Source organism: Lonchura striata, chromosome 1A, assembly GCF_050655825.1.
Source record: "Lonchura striata isolate lonStrDom1 chromosome 1A, ASM5065582v1, whole genome shotgun sequence".
Taxonomy (NCBI): Eukaryota; Metazoa; Chordata; class Aves; order Passeriformes; family Estrildidae; genus Lonchura; species Lonchura striata.
In genome coordinates this window covers 53,342,825-53,359,019 of record NC_140741.1, presented here as the reverse complement: position 1 = coordinate 53,359,019, position 16,195 = coordinate 53,342,825, and the positions used below count along the sequence as shown (strand labels likewise).

The following is a 16,195-nucleotide window of genomic DNA, read 5'->3' as shown; positions in this document are numbered from 1 at the left end:
TATGTCTGCAGTAGCAATGTTGAAGCATTACGCCAGCAAAATTCCATCTGAGAACAACTGGATCTGTCCATAAAGTAAAAATTAAAAAAACACCTTAGTTGAAAGCCCTGAGAAAAAAATGAACAGAAACTTCAGAGGTTTTTGGTATGTGAGTTGTATCTGCTCACGTAATTAAAAACCACCAAGGAAATATAAGTCCTAATTTAAAATCAAAATTAAAAAATAACCCCATTACTTTTGTCCTTGCATAATATGTCCTCTTCTCTGATTCTGGTAACAGAACCAGAGGTTTAAAGCTCTACCTTTAAGTCTACACTTTTGTAAATCATCTTGCAGTATTAGGGCTGATTTTCTGATAAAAGTTTTTTTCTGTTATGTAGCCAACGACACTTGTGTTACATTGACAATCACAATAATGATCAGTGACAAAGAGATTATTACTGTGCAGAAAGGAAGAGAAATATTTTTTTCCATGGAAATTTTAGGTGTTTAGCAATTTTCGAAAGAGGGCTTCTTCTTTCTATAGCAGTATCATATTCATGTAATTTACAAATTTCAGTAAGTGCCATAGCACAGATCTCTAAACCTAGTTAACTGAAGGGGGTGATTTACAAAATTTTCATGGAAAATATTTTTTACTAATTCCAAAACAAAATAATTAAAGTATTCATGGTAAGAAATCAGACAATATTCTGTTCCATGTGGATCATAAGGGAGCATAGCCTTCATTAATACAGCCTAAAAGAAATTTGTATACTACCCAAAACACCCACCCAAAATCAACAGAATTCAAGCCTAAATAATCATACCTTTCTTTATGATATAATATTTGGTCAGAATTAAAATTTTTCTCACAGCACAGCAGAACACAAGCTATATTGATAACTCATTATAAACACAGTGAAGTACTCATTTTTATTTCAGTTTTATATAAATAAATTGCTTCTATGTCTTTGCATAGCTTCTTGGCTTGGCAATAAGGCTTCAGCTTAGAAGGATACTTTTGATACACAATTATTTAAAAACAATCATCATTGTAAATAAGACCATAAAGGATATTGGAATAAAAGATGAATAAGCATCTCCATGAGCCAATCTTGTACTTTCTTCCCTAATTTTCACTGAGCCTTCATTTAGGTAGACCTCTTTTGAAGACTGCAATTTTAAAATCAATCATTACCTACAGCTTACTGTTTGGTTTAGCCTCTGCTGTCTGCAGGACAGTAAGACTACCACTGCTTTCTTCCTCACATTGGAGAATGGTTGGTAGGACTTGCAAGGATACAACTTGCAAGATTATGTGTCATTTTCACTTGAAAGTAGGGTTTCTTCAAACACTTTGGTTTTGGTTGGTCTGTCAATGCCCCAGGAAGGCTGAAAACCTTGTGTCCAAGCAGTCTGTCAGTGCCCCATTGTAGGGGCCCCAGTGATCAGCCTGCTGTACCCGAGAGCAGTGACTTGTTCAGGGACATGCACCAACAGCGTATCGGGGTGAAACCTTTATTGCAATTCAGAAAAGAGAGCCCCTCCTGCATCTCCCCACTCTTAGTCAGGTATGATCTCCACTGCCAGCAAGAGCTGGTACCCTAAAGGACTCACTCTAGACACTTCACAAAATTACACACTTTATTAATTAACACACTGATAGTAGGAAATTGTGACAGGTTAAGGTTTAAAGATTGACAGTAATAGTGATGGACTGCAGAGACAAATTTAAAGCAACATACAGACAAACTCTAACCATTAATGAAATCTAGATCAAGATAATAATTTAACATCCATACAATATGGTTCTTACCCAAAAGATGGCCCAAGGTGGAAGAAGCAAGTTCAACCAATCAACTGATTCTCAAAGCTACAATGGAGTCTTCTACATTTAGATGGAGCTGTAGTGGCTTTGGTCACACATACTTTTATTATTGATTGGTATAAAATTCTCTTGCTTCACTCTCAAAAACATAGCAAATAAAATGTGGGGTGCGTGCCCAGTGGGGTGGTCATACCTGAGAAGTGGGTAATTTTGGCGTGGAGTGGCATGTGTGTTGATATTGCAATTATATTATAAAGGAACAAGTTCACCCAAGGAGAGAAATTTCTCCTCAGCTGCTGGTTCAGCAGCAAAATATTTTCTCCTCTCTCCCGTGGGTGGCAGTTGCTGTGCACTTTTTGGCTGCATGGCACCACTGGGTTCCTATCCCTGCAAGGATTTCAACAGAGCCTGGCCAAGATGTCTCCACTTTGCTCCACCCTCCATTTCCTCACTCTTAGCAGGTGCTTCTGGTTGTAGGCTCTGTGTGGGGTGAATTATCATGGAATAGATTTCCTTCATGTCAATTACATTCCATCCTGGAAGTAGCAACTGCATTTTACCATATAATTTCCAGGTTGTTAAAATTTATGTTGGAATGTGAATATAACTTCCAACTTTCTAACCCTACTCCCAATCACATTCCCACAGTTTAAATTTTTCATTGTTCAGATTTTCCATATTAAATAAAGTTATACTTCCTCAAAAATGTTAAATATTTTAGTTTGAGAGCCATCTCATTTTCAGCACATGCATTTTCCCCACCACTTATGTTGGAAACTACAGAGGTTTATCTTAAGTCACCTGCAGCCTCCCTGCAACTTTCATTCTGTGAAACAGGAGGGTCAGGTGCAGTAATTCCCACTGCTTATTTGACAGTTTGCTCCTATTGGTTTTCTTCCAGAATCACAAAAGATATATGCTAATAACAACAAATCCAAGAGTTAGTAAGTTCTTTCACTCACCAAGGATGTGACATCGGATCATTGCTGGCATGAACAGTGTCTGTTAGTATGGGATTCAAGGAATCAGTGGGACGGACTTCTGGAATAAAACACACGCAAATGATGATACAGACAGCGACTGTTGAAAGAAATAATGAATCCTTTTCCAAATAAGCAGAGATGATTATATGCCTTCAAGAATACTCTATTTAATCCACCCAAGTGAAATGCAAGATATTTATATGGAAATATCTGTTGAGTGTTTGCTGCTGACAGCAGACGGATGTCTGCAAATATCCCTGACTTGGAGGTGATAACTAAATGCAGGTTTTCTTCAGCTTATATTGTTGGCTATTCTCAGGTGGATTTTTTTCCTAGAACAGTTCCAACCTGCAGAAATAATTTCAGGAGCATTGCAAGAAGGATTTGAGACTCAGATTCCAACATCCTGTGTTCAAAGCTCTGAGGAACAGAGTCACCCCTTTTGGCCTAAACATTAATTACTTGTGCAGCTCTAAAAAACTGCAAATAGAGAAAGTTGAGAGACTTTCACAAAAATACATGATGCTTTGGTTATTTATCAGTGAAGGCTGTAGAAATAGCAGCAGATCGGGAATAACAGTTTCAAAACAGAACAGGCAAAACAAGAGATCTATTTTATTGACTGTTTTGATGTGGGATTTTTAGATGTTTCTCTCGCTCTCATCTTTGCCAAAACACCAAAGTTGCATGCTCCTTCTCTTTGTATATTGTTCTATCTGCTTCATTTCCTTCACTGAATATCTTGTTCTTTTGAATTTCATTCTTACGTATTTAATACTCCCTGCATACAGTGTGGCAACAGAGAGGAGCTCAGTTAGGACAGCAGGTCCTATTAAACAAGAAACTTGAAATAAAAATAGTTTAGTATTTTATAATAAATAAAAATAGTATATCTATAATAGTAGGTTATTAATTCAAGCTCTCTACATTCAAGGATCTCTCTGACAATGGTGTGTATGTCATTAATTGACATAAAACATTTTCATCTTTGGCTCCTGACTTCAATGAGGGATGCAGATGCTCAGCATTATTATCTTGTACGGATTATCTGTACCAGATGAGGCACAGTATCCCTATTTTTTTCAGAAACTGCATTTTTTCTTCAGTCACCTTATAGGCATTTGGGAAGCAACATGCATTTTTAAACTCAAAGATGGAAAAAATCTAATATACACAATTAATTTATTTTTTATTCACAAAAATGGATGACAATAAGTTTATTGTAGGCTTCATTTCAGCTTTTTTATAAGAAAAGCTATCACCACATGTTTTTATACTACAAATAAATGCAGTAAAAAAGTCAGCTAAAAATCCAGCCTACACTATATCATTACTTTTTCTTTATTTTTTCTGTTATTCCTCTCACTACTCAACAGGTCAATTACAGACTTCACCTCATTGAACCAGCTACCAGATGGTTCAAATCTATAAAGCACCACTTGGCTCCATTTCTGTCACAACTGCTAAGTCACATTTGCCCAAGATCTAGAAGAGATTATTCATAAGAAATGTATTGATCAGTTCATAATCATTTTAGATGACTGTCTCATAAAAGGAACCTCCACTGTCTGCAGGTTTATAACTCTCTAGTAATGATATGTTTGAACTGCATGAAAGACAGCCAATGTTTTTTTATAAACTCATTATTTGAAGCTACTGTACTTTAAAGTGGTATGCAGAATGGAATGAAGTAGTTTAATTTTATTTGTCTTACTTAAAATTTTCCACTTATCTATGCAACTGAGAGATTGAAATCCTGGATTTCCTAGCAATCTCATGAAGCAAAGCCATTAGCATAGCCAGCATATTCCCTTTTCAGCTGAAAAACCATATATAGCACATCTGTTACATTGCAAAGTCTATTTTCAGCTGAAGTATTTCAGCAAAATCTCATGCCAAGTTCAGTATCTTTAAATATTTCTGTACATTTTGCATACCACTTTTTGGAATACTCAGATGTTAGTCTTAAAATTATGACATGTATTTTGAAATCCATGCATAAGACAAGGTGGCCAGAAAGCTTCCATTCACTCCACTGCTTTTTCTGCAAAAGAGAAGTAGCCGCGTGAACAGTGTGAGCAGCCTCCAGAAAGTACCTCTCTTCTTTTGCTGAGAGGGCACAGTTAAAGTCCCACAAACCCTGCCAAGCCTCTACAGGAGGATGAGGAACACTAATCTTCTTGTATCAGCAGTTTCATCTCCAGCCCACAGCTCTGTCAATAGCATTTGGGGCAAGAGCTCCAAAACAGATCAGGTCCCAGTGGTTTATGAGGTTAATCTATAAAGGTTAATATATAAATGCTTGTATGATGGACTTACACTTGAGGAATCTGTTCTGTGTCAGCAGAAATAGTGCCTGAAAATGGAGGATGGAGAGGGGTTATGTTTTTAGAGGAATGGATTTTGAAGCACCCCTTGCAACAGCAATAATTCCCTTCATACCCTGATCACCATGGGAGTTTTAGAGATGTGTGACCATTTGGAGCTAAGCAGTCATTAACACTGGTAACTGAGATTTCAGCACACTACAGACCTAAATATGTTCTCCTTGGTTTGATTTTGGGATGTCAGGCTTGATGTGCATTAAATCTAATACATATTGAATTTGACACAGGGTGTTTTAGGTCTAAGTACTTTTAGAAATCACAGGCTTCTTAAGGAAGACTTTTCATCTAATTGCAAAGAGATAAAATGTTTTTTTAATCTCATTTAATCTGAAAACCTAACAGTTGAAACTCTACTAAAAACTAGAACCACAATTTAAATAAAGCATATAATTTTAATTGTTTCTGATATGGGTAACATCAACACAGTTTCACTGAGAAGAAATGAAGAATGAAGGAGAGAAGGGAAAGAGAGAGACAGCATTCAGTGGGGAACTGTTTTGGTGCAGTCAATCCTTCTATTTCTTCTTTCTGTGTTTCCCTGCTTGATATCTCCAGAAACTATTTCTGACAGGACAGAGTGGTGGACAATTTCTTAGAGCTCACTAAACTCTGATTCTACTTTGATTGCTATGAAGGATATTAATTTGAAGAGCTTTGGTTCAGCACTACACACTGCAAACTAAGCAATGTATATTTTGAAATTTTCAATAGTTATATATTTGCTTGTTGAAATGTTCCATTTGCCTCAAGATTATTTCTTTTCTGTCCAAATTTAGTGAACAAAACAAGGAGGAATTAACTTGGAGCCAAAAGGAAGTCTTTGATAGTTCCAGGATTAGTGACATTTGGTTTTCATTTCTTTTGCTTGAAGTATTCTACCCAACATGAACATATAATGAAAAATAGAAAGCCACAGAAATAGAGTGAGAAGATCTATGAAAATAAAAAGTTACCAAAGGAAGGATACAAAACAGCAACCAGTGAAAATAGAAATATGCTTTCTTTTTAATTTCTCTGCCTTGTTTACCCACCCTTTTTCTTTTTTCATTCTGCTTTAGTTTATGTATTCCTGGCATCCCTGACTGATGTTCTTTGGCTAACAAGATCATGCCCATGCCCATCCCCTCTCATGCACATTAGCTCTACTAAAACAATCATCTGCAAAACTGAGTAGCATTCAACTGGGCTTTTAAAGAATAAAAAACTTCTTCACATAGAAGCACCATGTACTAGGTTTTTAGATCTTGAGCTTAATTTACTCTTGAGTTTGCATCTGTGAGATTCCTGAAACAGTAAGAACATAAAGTTTTTCTTATTGATGCCAGGATTTCCATGTAGCATGTTACCACCTGCAGCTCCTGCTACGGTTCTGCCATCGAGTTTGCCAGACAGGCTTGAAAATCTGAATGCAATAGATATCTTGCCTACCAGAAATCAATACTATACTTTAAGCACAGCTGCTAGACTTCTTCACTTTCCCCATTCTTCCCGTGATATATTTCTTCACTGAGCTTCTTTAAACATCCGATTACCATTTATTAGGATTCTAGTGCTACAAAGGGTTATTCCACCACAACTGAACAACATTGGCATAGTGAGAAGAGAAACTATGTTATTTCAGATGCATATTCTTCTGTGTTAGCAGAAATTATGACATCACTTCTCCTCTGGTTTTGTAACCTTGTACGTACAATTGCTAGAAAAATTGACATGTTTACTCTGGAAAGGTGGCAGTACAATTTAAGAAGCAAGTTCAAAAGGTTGTTTATTGCAAAAGACATATGTGTTAGAATAAGGTGAAATGAAACTTTTCCAAGGTGAAATATTATCAGCAACTCCAGTGATTAATGGTCTAAATTCCAGACTTATCAAAGTATGAGGAGTTCTAATGATGCAGTAAGAGCTTCAGAATTCCCCACTGACTGCCTGTGAATTTCAGGAATATTCCTATCTCCACAACCCAATCATCCAAGCAATGACCACAGCTTGTTTTCTTGAGAGTTTGGACTGAAATGGAACAGGATTAAATACAGAGGTTATTGGCAAGTGTATGCAGTAAAAATATCATAGCACTGGGAGGTTTTTTTGCTAGTTTATTTTTTTGTCTTTTAACTTATAAAATATCTCAGAAGCATTCCAGTATTGCCAACTTGGAAGCATTTACTGAAATATTTATGACATTTATGAATTGAGCTTCTGGTCTTTGACATTAATTTTTCAAAACAAAATCAAATGGTATTTCACAAAAAGTAAGTGCAACAGTGAAAAGAACCATCTTGAAAGGATTCCTCCTGCAATGGTTTTCCTTCCTTTTCTCCTCCTTTCTAGCCCAAGCCCAGTTGTGTTCTGAAAAGGGAAACGGAGAAGGATATGAAAATGACAGTCAGAAGTGGATAGACAAAAGACTCCATTTTCTGCCTTTCACAGAGAATAAACATTTATTACATCCTATCACTATCTCATATTCTGAAGAAAATGGAAGAAAAAACTGTCTTTACCATGGCTTCTTCTCAGGCACTGGAGTTCTACCTTCTCATTAAGACAATCATCATCATTCATGTTAGTTGACAGAGGAATCAGCTGATCTGAAAAACCGGCTCATAAATAATTTTTCCATCTTCCTTCAACCTTGCATAGACATCAAATAGCCTGGATCTCCACAAGCTTCTAGAAGAATCAAAGTGGTCAGAAAGAATTATCTAGCTGTCTTGTACCAACAGCAGATTTCCTCTTGAGCAGCAAAGCATGAGATAAGAGTAAACCTGAATAAAAGAGGATTCCCTGTAGATACAACTGCTTTCCTTAGATACTTTGATTTTAATGCAAATTGTTGGCTTATATTTAAGCCTAATTAAATCTAAGTAGACTAATCTACTCTACACTCCTGAAACCCAGTAAATACGTTATTGTCATTGCTGAGAACAGGCCACAGGCTCTGTAAGGGTTATACAAGGCCTCAGGACTAGGGCTTGTCTTAACTTTGCAATTTAAATGTGACAAATTGGTGGATAATACAGTCAACCTGCCTAAAATTTTACATGGCAATTGTGTGAGGCCCTCCTAGGAATGTTTTTTTGGTGGTACCAGGCTACAGCCATTGCAGACTGACAGAATATGTTCTTATTGTACTATCAAGAATAATACTTAAAGTACCTCACCTCTGAGCAACTTAGGATGTCAAAATTTAATGTAACAAAACAGTGGAGAATTCAGGCAATATGGACTCTGGTTTGGATACATAACCTGAAGAAGACCAAGGGCCAGTTTCATTATATTATTCCAAAACTGTCTAATATTATCTGTCTACTACCATATTCTCATAAATCCAGATTCAAACTAGAGTCCTGACACACCTTCAGAATGCATAATATTTATAAAATTTCTCTAATAATTATAAAATTTCTATAGGAAGACCTGGTAGTTTTCAAGACAAGGAGGTCAGAGAAGATCTTGTCATGATGACCAGTGCTGGCCATAGCCCAGTCAGATTGGGCTGAAGCAATGATGGAGGTCCCAGGTGAAGTCAGGGAGTCAGTCCAGAAAGGATGGATCTGGCCAGAGAAGTTATGTGGTAGCAAAACTGATCTTGAGCATCAGCAGCCAAGTCCTTAGGAGGGGGTTACACTTGGCTACTTGTGGGAAACCCACAAAGATCATCCTTCAAGGTCTGCAGTGATGGCAAACATAACTTTCTCTGTTTCCCCATGTATTTCTCACTTCTTCATTACTGAGACTCTCCATCTACATAGTTATAACAAAATCACTATAGAAAATATGTCATGAATTAGCACAATTCCCCCGCCTATACAAATGGATATGGAAGCATTGACTTCAACAAACACCTTCAATAGCAAAATATAAGTAAAGCACCCTGGAAACTACGGTATACTGACAGCATATATTGTCACAGAGACTATAGCAGTAACAACCTCTTGGCATCTTACTTTTAAGTAATAAGTAATTTTTCTTACTCTACAGCAGAACAGCTAATAGCTATGAAATATTCATCAAAATGCTACAATATTGGGAAATCACAATATTGGTTAAATTCCTAAATATGAATTTTTATCCCAAGCTCATACAAAGCACCAAAGCCAGAACATTTGGCAGAAAAGTGTACAGTATATTTCAAATTTTTACTGGTCCCCATGACTGCAGAAATATGTACAAATGATAAATTGGACATGCTAGATAAGAAAAGGGAAATTGCATGCTTCAGAACTTAAAAATATCTAGCTTTAGTATTGGTAGAAATAAATATGCAAGGGAGTGATTTCATTTAAACAAGTTTTATCAGGCTTGATATGTTTGAGCATGGATTTGCATGTATGTGTCATGGTTTGACACTGGCACAATGCCAGTGCCCCCATGAAAATGTGATCCCTACCTGGAATGCTGTGAAGTGGAATCTAGAATAGAGCAAAGCAGGCTCAAGCTTGATAACAGGAAAAAAACTTTATTAAACTACTACTACAAAAGAAAAGAGAAAACTAAAGAAGGGAAAAAAAAAAAAACCACACGAAGATCCAAATGAAAACTTTGCAAAACATTCCTCCCCCCCCACCACCCAACTCCAACAAACCACAGTGAGACACAATCTGGACTCCAATTAGGTTTCCACCCTTCAAACAACCGATACTCAGTCTTTCGAGGGAACAGAGTTTCTCCTGTGCCACAGACCCCCCAAGAAACACAGCTTCACATCCTGTGTTTCCATGTCACACATGGCACCGCCCGGAGAAAAAGTTTGCCATGGTGACCCTTCTCCTTTCCATGCACAGTGCTCTCACCACTAATGCATGGATGGTCACTGCCTTTAGGATTTTTCCTTTCAAGGATGCCCTGCCAAGAGGGGAGAAAACAACAGTTCAGTTTTTTATTGTTTGGGACCACAGTCCCCCCCATTTTCCCCTGGGGCTGAGGGCTCAAGAACAGAGATCTTCTTCTCTTCTCTTCTCTTCTCTTCTCTTCTCTTCTCTTCTCTTCTCTTCTCTTCTCTTCTCTTCTCTTCTCTTCTCTTCTCTTCTCTTCTCTTCTCTTCTCTTTCCTTTCCAAGGAAAGGGGGTGCCACCACAAACCCCCTAACCTTTTCTCTGTTCACTCCACTTTTGTCTTTTTCTCAGCTGAAGCAGGTCTCTTGACTCACTGGCATCCTCCCAAAACACAGTCCTTCTTGAAGGAGAAGATTTGGTTCAGGTTGTGGCTAACATGGAAAAGTCTAGCCAAAAGCCACTCCTTGTCCCCCTCCCATCCAGAATTCTTCTTTCCAACATCCCATCCCAGGGTCTAAGGTGTCCCTCTTCTTTTCTTTCAAACCGAGGAGGGGAAAGGAAAATTTACAAAGCTTTCATTTCTCAAGGAAGGGTTAAAAGTCCGAACTCCCAGGATGGCTCGATGCCCAGACATCCAGCAACTCCCACACAACTGGGCACCTTGCAGCAGCTCCCCCCGCTCCTCCTTCCTTGCGGCTTTCTCTCTCCCTCTCGGGAGAGGAACTCTGGGGGGGAAATGGAGACATCCCAGATTTCTTCCACCCTTCCATCTGCAGGGGCCAGCCCGGTTCTAGTCCTTTCACTACCCTTGGGGCTTTCGGCCTACCTTTCTCAGGCCATGGGAGCTTCCCCTCCCCCACCCAGCTCGTGGCTGGGCGGGGGAAGGTCTGCACTGCACACTGACCGGAACCAAAGAGAGCGAGTTCCCCTGGGAATTCTGCTTTTAACTCCTCTGTGTTCTCAGAGGCGTGTCTACTTTCAATTGGTCAATATCTAAATTGACCCCTTCCTTCCGGAAAAAATTATCTTTCCGTGTCAAACCACGACATTCCACCCTTCGCCTCTGAGAACACAGACTACAAAAAAATCATTATCAAAATTACATTCAACACATTCTACATAAAACAGCAACTTACACTAAATCTCCACCCCAATTCATCTCAAAATCCAACACATGCTTTGCTCTTATTCTTCTTGATCCCATTTCACAACATTCACCTTATCACCATCTTATCTTATCTTATCTGATCTTATCTTATCTTTTCCCGGTCAGGGAACCAAATGTCATGGTTTGACACTGGCACAATGCCAGTGCCCCCATGAAAATGTGATCCCTACCTGGAATGCTGTGAAGTGGAATCTAGAATAGAGCAAAGCAGGCTCAAGCTTGATAACAGGAAAAAAACTTTATTAAACTACTACTACAAAAGAAAAGAGAAAACTAAAGAAGGGAAAAAAAAAAAAACCACACGAAGATCCAAATGAAAACTTTGCAAAACATTCCTCCCCCCCCACCACCCAACTCCAACAAACCACAGTGAGACACAATCTGGACTCCAATTAGGTTTCCACCCTTCAAACAACCGATACTCAGTCTTTCGAGGGAACAGAGTTTCTCCTGTGCCACAGACCCCCCAAGAAACACAGCTTCACATCCTGTGTTTCCATGTCACACATGGCACCGCCCGGAGAAAAAGTTTGCCATGGTGACCCTTCTCCTTTCCATGCACAGTGCTCTCACCACTAATGCATGGATGGTCACTGCCTTTAGGATTTTTCCTTTCAAGGATGCCCTGCCAAGAGGGGAGAAAACAACAGTTCAGTTTTTTATTGTTTGGGACCACAGTCCCCCCCATTTTCCCCTGGGGCTGAGGGCTCAAGAACAGAGATCTTCTTCTCTTCTCTTCTCTTCTCTTCTCTTCTCTTCTCTTCTCTTCTCTTCTCTTCTCTTCTCTTCTCTTCTCTTCTCTTCTCTTCTCTTCTCTTCTCTTCTCTTCTCTTCTCTTCTCTTTCCTTTCCAAGGAAAGGGGGTGCCACCACAAACCCCCTAACCTTTTCTCTGTTCACTCCACTTTTGTCTTTTTCTCAGCTGAAGCAGGTCTCTTGACTCACTGGCATCCTCCCAAAACACAGTCCTTCTTGAAGGAGAAGATTTAGTTCAGGTTGTGGCTAACATGGAAAAGTCTAGCCAAAAGCCACTCCTTGTCCCCCTCCCATCCAGAATTCTTCTTTCCAACATCCCATCCCAGAGTCTAAGGTGTCCCTCTTCTTTTCTTTCAAACCGAGGAGGGGAAAAGAAAATTTACAAAGCTTTCATTTCTCAAGGAAGGGTTAAAAGTCCGAACTCCCAGGATGGCTCGATGCCCGGACATCCAACAACTCCCACACAACTGGACACCTTGCAGCAGCTCCCCCCGCTCCTCCTTCCTTGCGGCTTTCTCTCTCCCTCTCGGGAGAGGAACTCTGGGGGGGGAAATGGAGACATCCCAGATTTCTTCCACCCTTCCATCTACAGAAGCCAGCCCGGTTCTAGTCCTTTCACTACCCTTGGGGCTTTCGGCCTACCTTTCTCAGGCCATGGGAGCTTCCCCTCCCCCACCCAGCTCGTGGCTGGGCGGGGGAAGGTCTGCACTGCACACTGACCGGAACCAAAGAGAGCGAGTTCCCCTGGGAATTCTGCTTTTAACTCCTCTGTGTTCTCAGAGGCGTGTCTACTTTCAATTGGTCAATATCTAAATTGACCCCTTCCTTCCGGAAAAAATTATCTTTCCGTGTCAAACCACGACAGTATGAGAGAAGCCGGTAAGAATCAGTGTCTGAACACAAAAACTGAGGGAAAGCATGGGAGAAGCAACCTCAGTTTGTATATATTGTTGATTAAATAAGAATAAAATAAAATTATGTAATGAAATACTCTTTAAGAGCAGTTCTTTTGCTAATTTCAAGGGGTTTGAAAACTACATTGCTTACTAAATATTTTAAAGGTTTCCATGCTCAGGAGAAAATGGAAACTTTTGTAAACATTTATTTAGATCATTTATAATCAAGATTGCATTTAAAGTCCTCAAGTAGTATTGTAAAAAGTTTATTCAACTTTCCCTGAAATCTAAGCTGATTTTAAATTAATTTAATAATGGTCTTGATATATACTTTAAAGTCATCCACATAAAGTCACAAAATCTCATGACTTTTCTGCAATACAGGATGGTAAATTTGTAAATGGTTTTTGTGAAACTCAAATTTGACACTTCTTACAGTGTTGAGGAAAGTTCAACGTGTCTTTTAGCTTTGGCATTTGAAGATGACTGGGCTACTCATCACATGTATAAGCCTAGACAACAACTGCAGCTCACAGTCTCATTCATCAGTCAAATCAGGCCTTTCAAACAATAGAAGATCTCTCTGCCCTTTGCAGAATGCTAGTAACAAGTCTGTTGCACGAGGAAGTGAAGACTTCTAACATCTAAAAAGTGACAGACATCTTGAGTCACTGAATTTTATTATTTTGCCCCTCCTTAGAAGAACTTGAAAAAAAAATCATATTTAACTCTGTCTCTCAGGAATCTTTTAGAATCTAATATTATTTAGTAAAAGTTACAGAGCAGCACACATAAATAAAAGCAATGGCAAAAATAAAAAGGAAACACAAAAAGGAAAAGCAATTTAGAAAGCATTTAGAAAACTGTGCTCAGTAGCCTAAAGGAGAATCAAAGAAACCAGCAGAAAATATCCATATTATTTGTTTTAATGATGTCAAGAAGAAATAGCATAATGCTCTAATTTAAACCCTGAGGAACAAGACAAACTTTAAAAATCATAAATATTTTTAAAGACTTTAGGGTTTTTTTCCCATTTTAACCAACTCCAGACAGAGTGAAAAATAGTCTGTAGTGAATGAGATTAAAGAGATGTTACTGGAGAACAGTTGTCTTTTCTGTGCCTTGTTCATCTGATGATCCTTTGATTGAAGTTGTTTTATGTTTGAATGTAAATAATAGACTGAAAATGCAGATAAAATTTTCCAGTGTCATCTCCTCACATGAAATTTCACAACATACTCAAATGCATAAATTAAACAAAGAGCAGTATCCAGTATTTTTATAGTACAAGTAATAGGTTGGTGGATTTCGGAGCATATTTTGGAGCATATTATAGTCTCAAGGGTCTCTTTGCTCCAATACTTCCTAATCTATATGTTTAGGGGTATTTCTATTTTCCAGGAAAGCCCTGAATCTTACTTCATTTTATGCGAGTCTGGATTTTCCCTTTTTATCTTACTGCCTTCCAACACTGATACTCTTCACAGTTTTCTTCAGTCTTCCCAGTCTTAACATAAGGGTAAGACTTATCCTTACAGTTATGAATAGCATTATGGTGATGCAAAAAATTCCCCCTCCCCTGGCAGGATCCCAAAATTCAGCCTTCCCTGCAACAATGCACAATTCAGTCTAAATTCTCCTCATAAACTTTTCTTCCCTTTTTTTTTAACAGATGTAGCATTGAGACATCACACCTCCCCTTACTGTTTATGACTGACAGGGAAAACATTCCACCTGAAAGCCTTGGATACACAAATCATCAGACTATTTTACCCAGCTTTCTCCCCTTGAACTCAGCCTCCTGTTTCCATCCAATCGTCCAGAATTTACGGGCTTTGGGCAGCTCAACCAAATCAGTCCCCAGGCTGCTCTGAAACCAGCCAAGCTCCAGGAATCCCACCTATATATTTAAGGTTTCATACAACAAAGGGGAAAAGGAGGGCAAAGTAGAGCTGACAGGTTAGCAGGGCTTCCCATTATGATTCCTCGGGGGAAGAAAAATAACACTCTAATGATTTAAACAGCCTGATGTGTGTTGTCAAGCCCATAAGTCAGCACCAAAGAATTATATGTAATATACCCTATAGCAGCTAAAAAATGCATTTGCCATAAAGCAATACTGTGTTATTCACCTAATATGCTCCACAAATCCAGCCTGGGCCCTTTAGTAGGTGACCAATTTAAATAAGGTAAAGCTCTGGAGATTGGTTATTACCATATTTTGTAACTTGCAGAACAGCTTTATACTAATGATCTGCCTGAGAAAAATCTCCTTTGCATATAATAATTTTTTTTCTGATCTCAGAAACCTAATTTCCACAATATCAAGCTATTTTAGAATGCAGTTAATTTTTACCAAAAACAAATTCTTCTAATTTAGTGAGTCTTTACACTATTAAACCTGCAATGAATTGGAATAAAATGCTTATCTCAAAGAAAAGTGGCAACCGAAATGGCATTGTTTTAATTACAAACTAAGAGCAATCCAATATATGCATATGGGATTGAGTTTTCTTGATGTCATCAGGAAAATTATTAATCTGTTGGCAAAGATAACTTCACTGTATCTGCATCCACCTGTTGTTGTTCAACCCCAACTGGCAACTAAGCAACATTTGTGTTGAATTAAGATGAATTTAATAATTTAAAAACTTCAAAATACTTTCATAATGGGAGAGAGAGGAAGAGAGAATGGTGATGCACAGTAAAACTGCTTACCACCCACTGACTCAGCCAGTCCTGAGCAGCAACTGGCCCTTGCCAAACAGCTTCTCCAATTTATATAATGAGAATGGTGATCTTTGGTCTGGCATATCCCTTTGTTCAGCACAGGTCAGCTGTCCTGGCCATGCTCCCTCTCAGTTTCTTGTGCACCTTCTCACTGGCAAAACATGAGAAACTGAAAAGTCCTTGGCTTAGAGTATGCACTACTTAGCAGCAACCAAAGCATCACTGAGTTATCAACATTATTCTTGACTAGTTTCAAAACACAGCACTGTACCAGGTATAAGGAAGTAGGAAGAAAAATATTAGGTACTAGGAAGAAAATTAACTTTATCCCAGCTGAAACAAGGGCACTAGCTAGCACTTCTATTCTCTCTGATGCACAAGATATTTTGAGGAGACAGGAAATTAGGAAATTGATTCTCATCCCTATTTCAAGGAGATCAGACATAAACAGTTTCCCAGACTTGGGGATGCAGAGATCTGTGTTAGTGGTTCCCAGTGAGGTGCATCCAAGCCATCGTACTGCACATCAGTAAGCCAGGCTACCCATCACTGCTGCTCCCTTCTGGAGGCACCTGCCATGTCAATGTGATATTTGCTTCCTGGGTGTGCTGCTACCCAACACCTGCTGTGGTGCAATTCTCTAACAGCCAGGTGTCTTTCCCTACCAATGACCTGGGAATCTGCTCAGTTTTGC

General features: G+C 38.8%; 1 long non-coding RNA gene across 1 annotated transcript; it reads right to left on the bottom strand.

The window, feature by feature from the left end:
* Positions 1 to 565: 565 nt before the first annotated feature.
* LOC146763483 (uncharacterized) lies at positions 566 to 12,612 on the bottom strand. Its single transcript, XR_014951746.1, has 3 exons — positions 8,339 to 12,612; positions 7,679 to 7,847; positions 566 to 7,526 (listed from the first exon to the last, which is right to left on the bottom strand). It is a non-coding gene; the product is annotated as an uncharacterized LOC146763483 (long non-coding RNA).
* Positions 12,613 to 16,195: the final 3,583 nt, after the last annotated feature.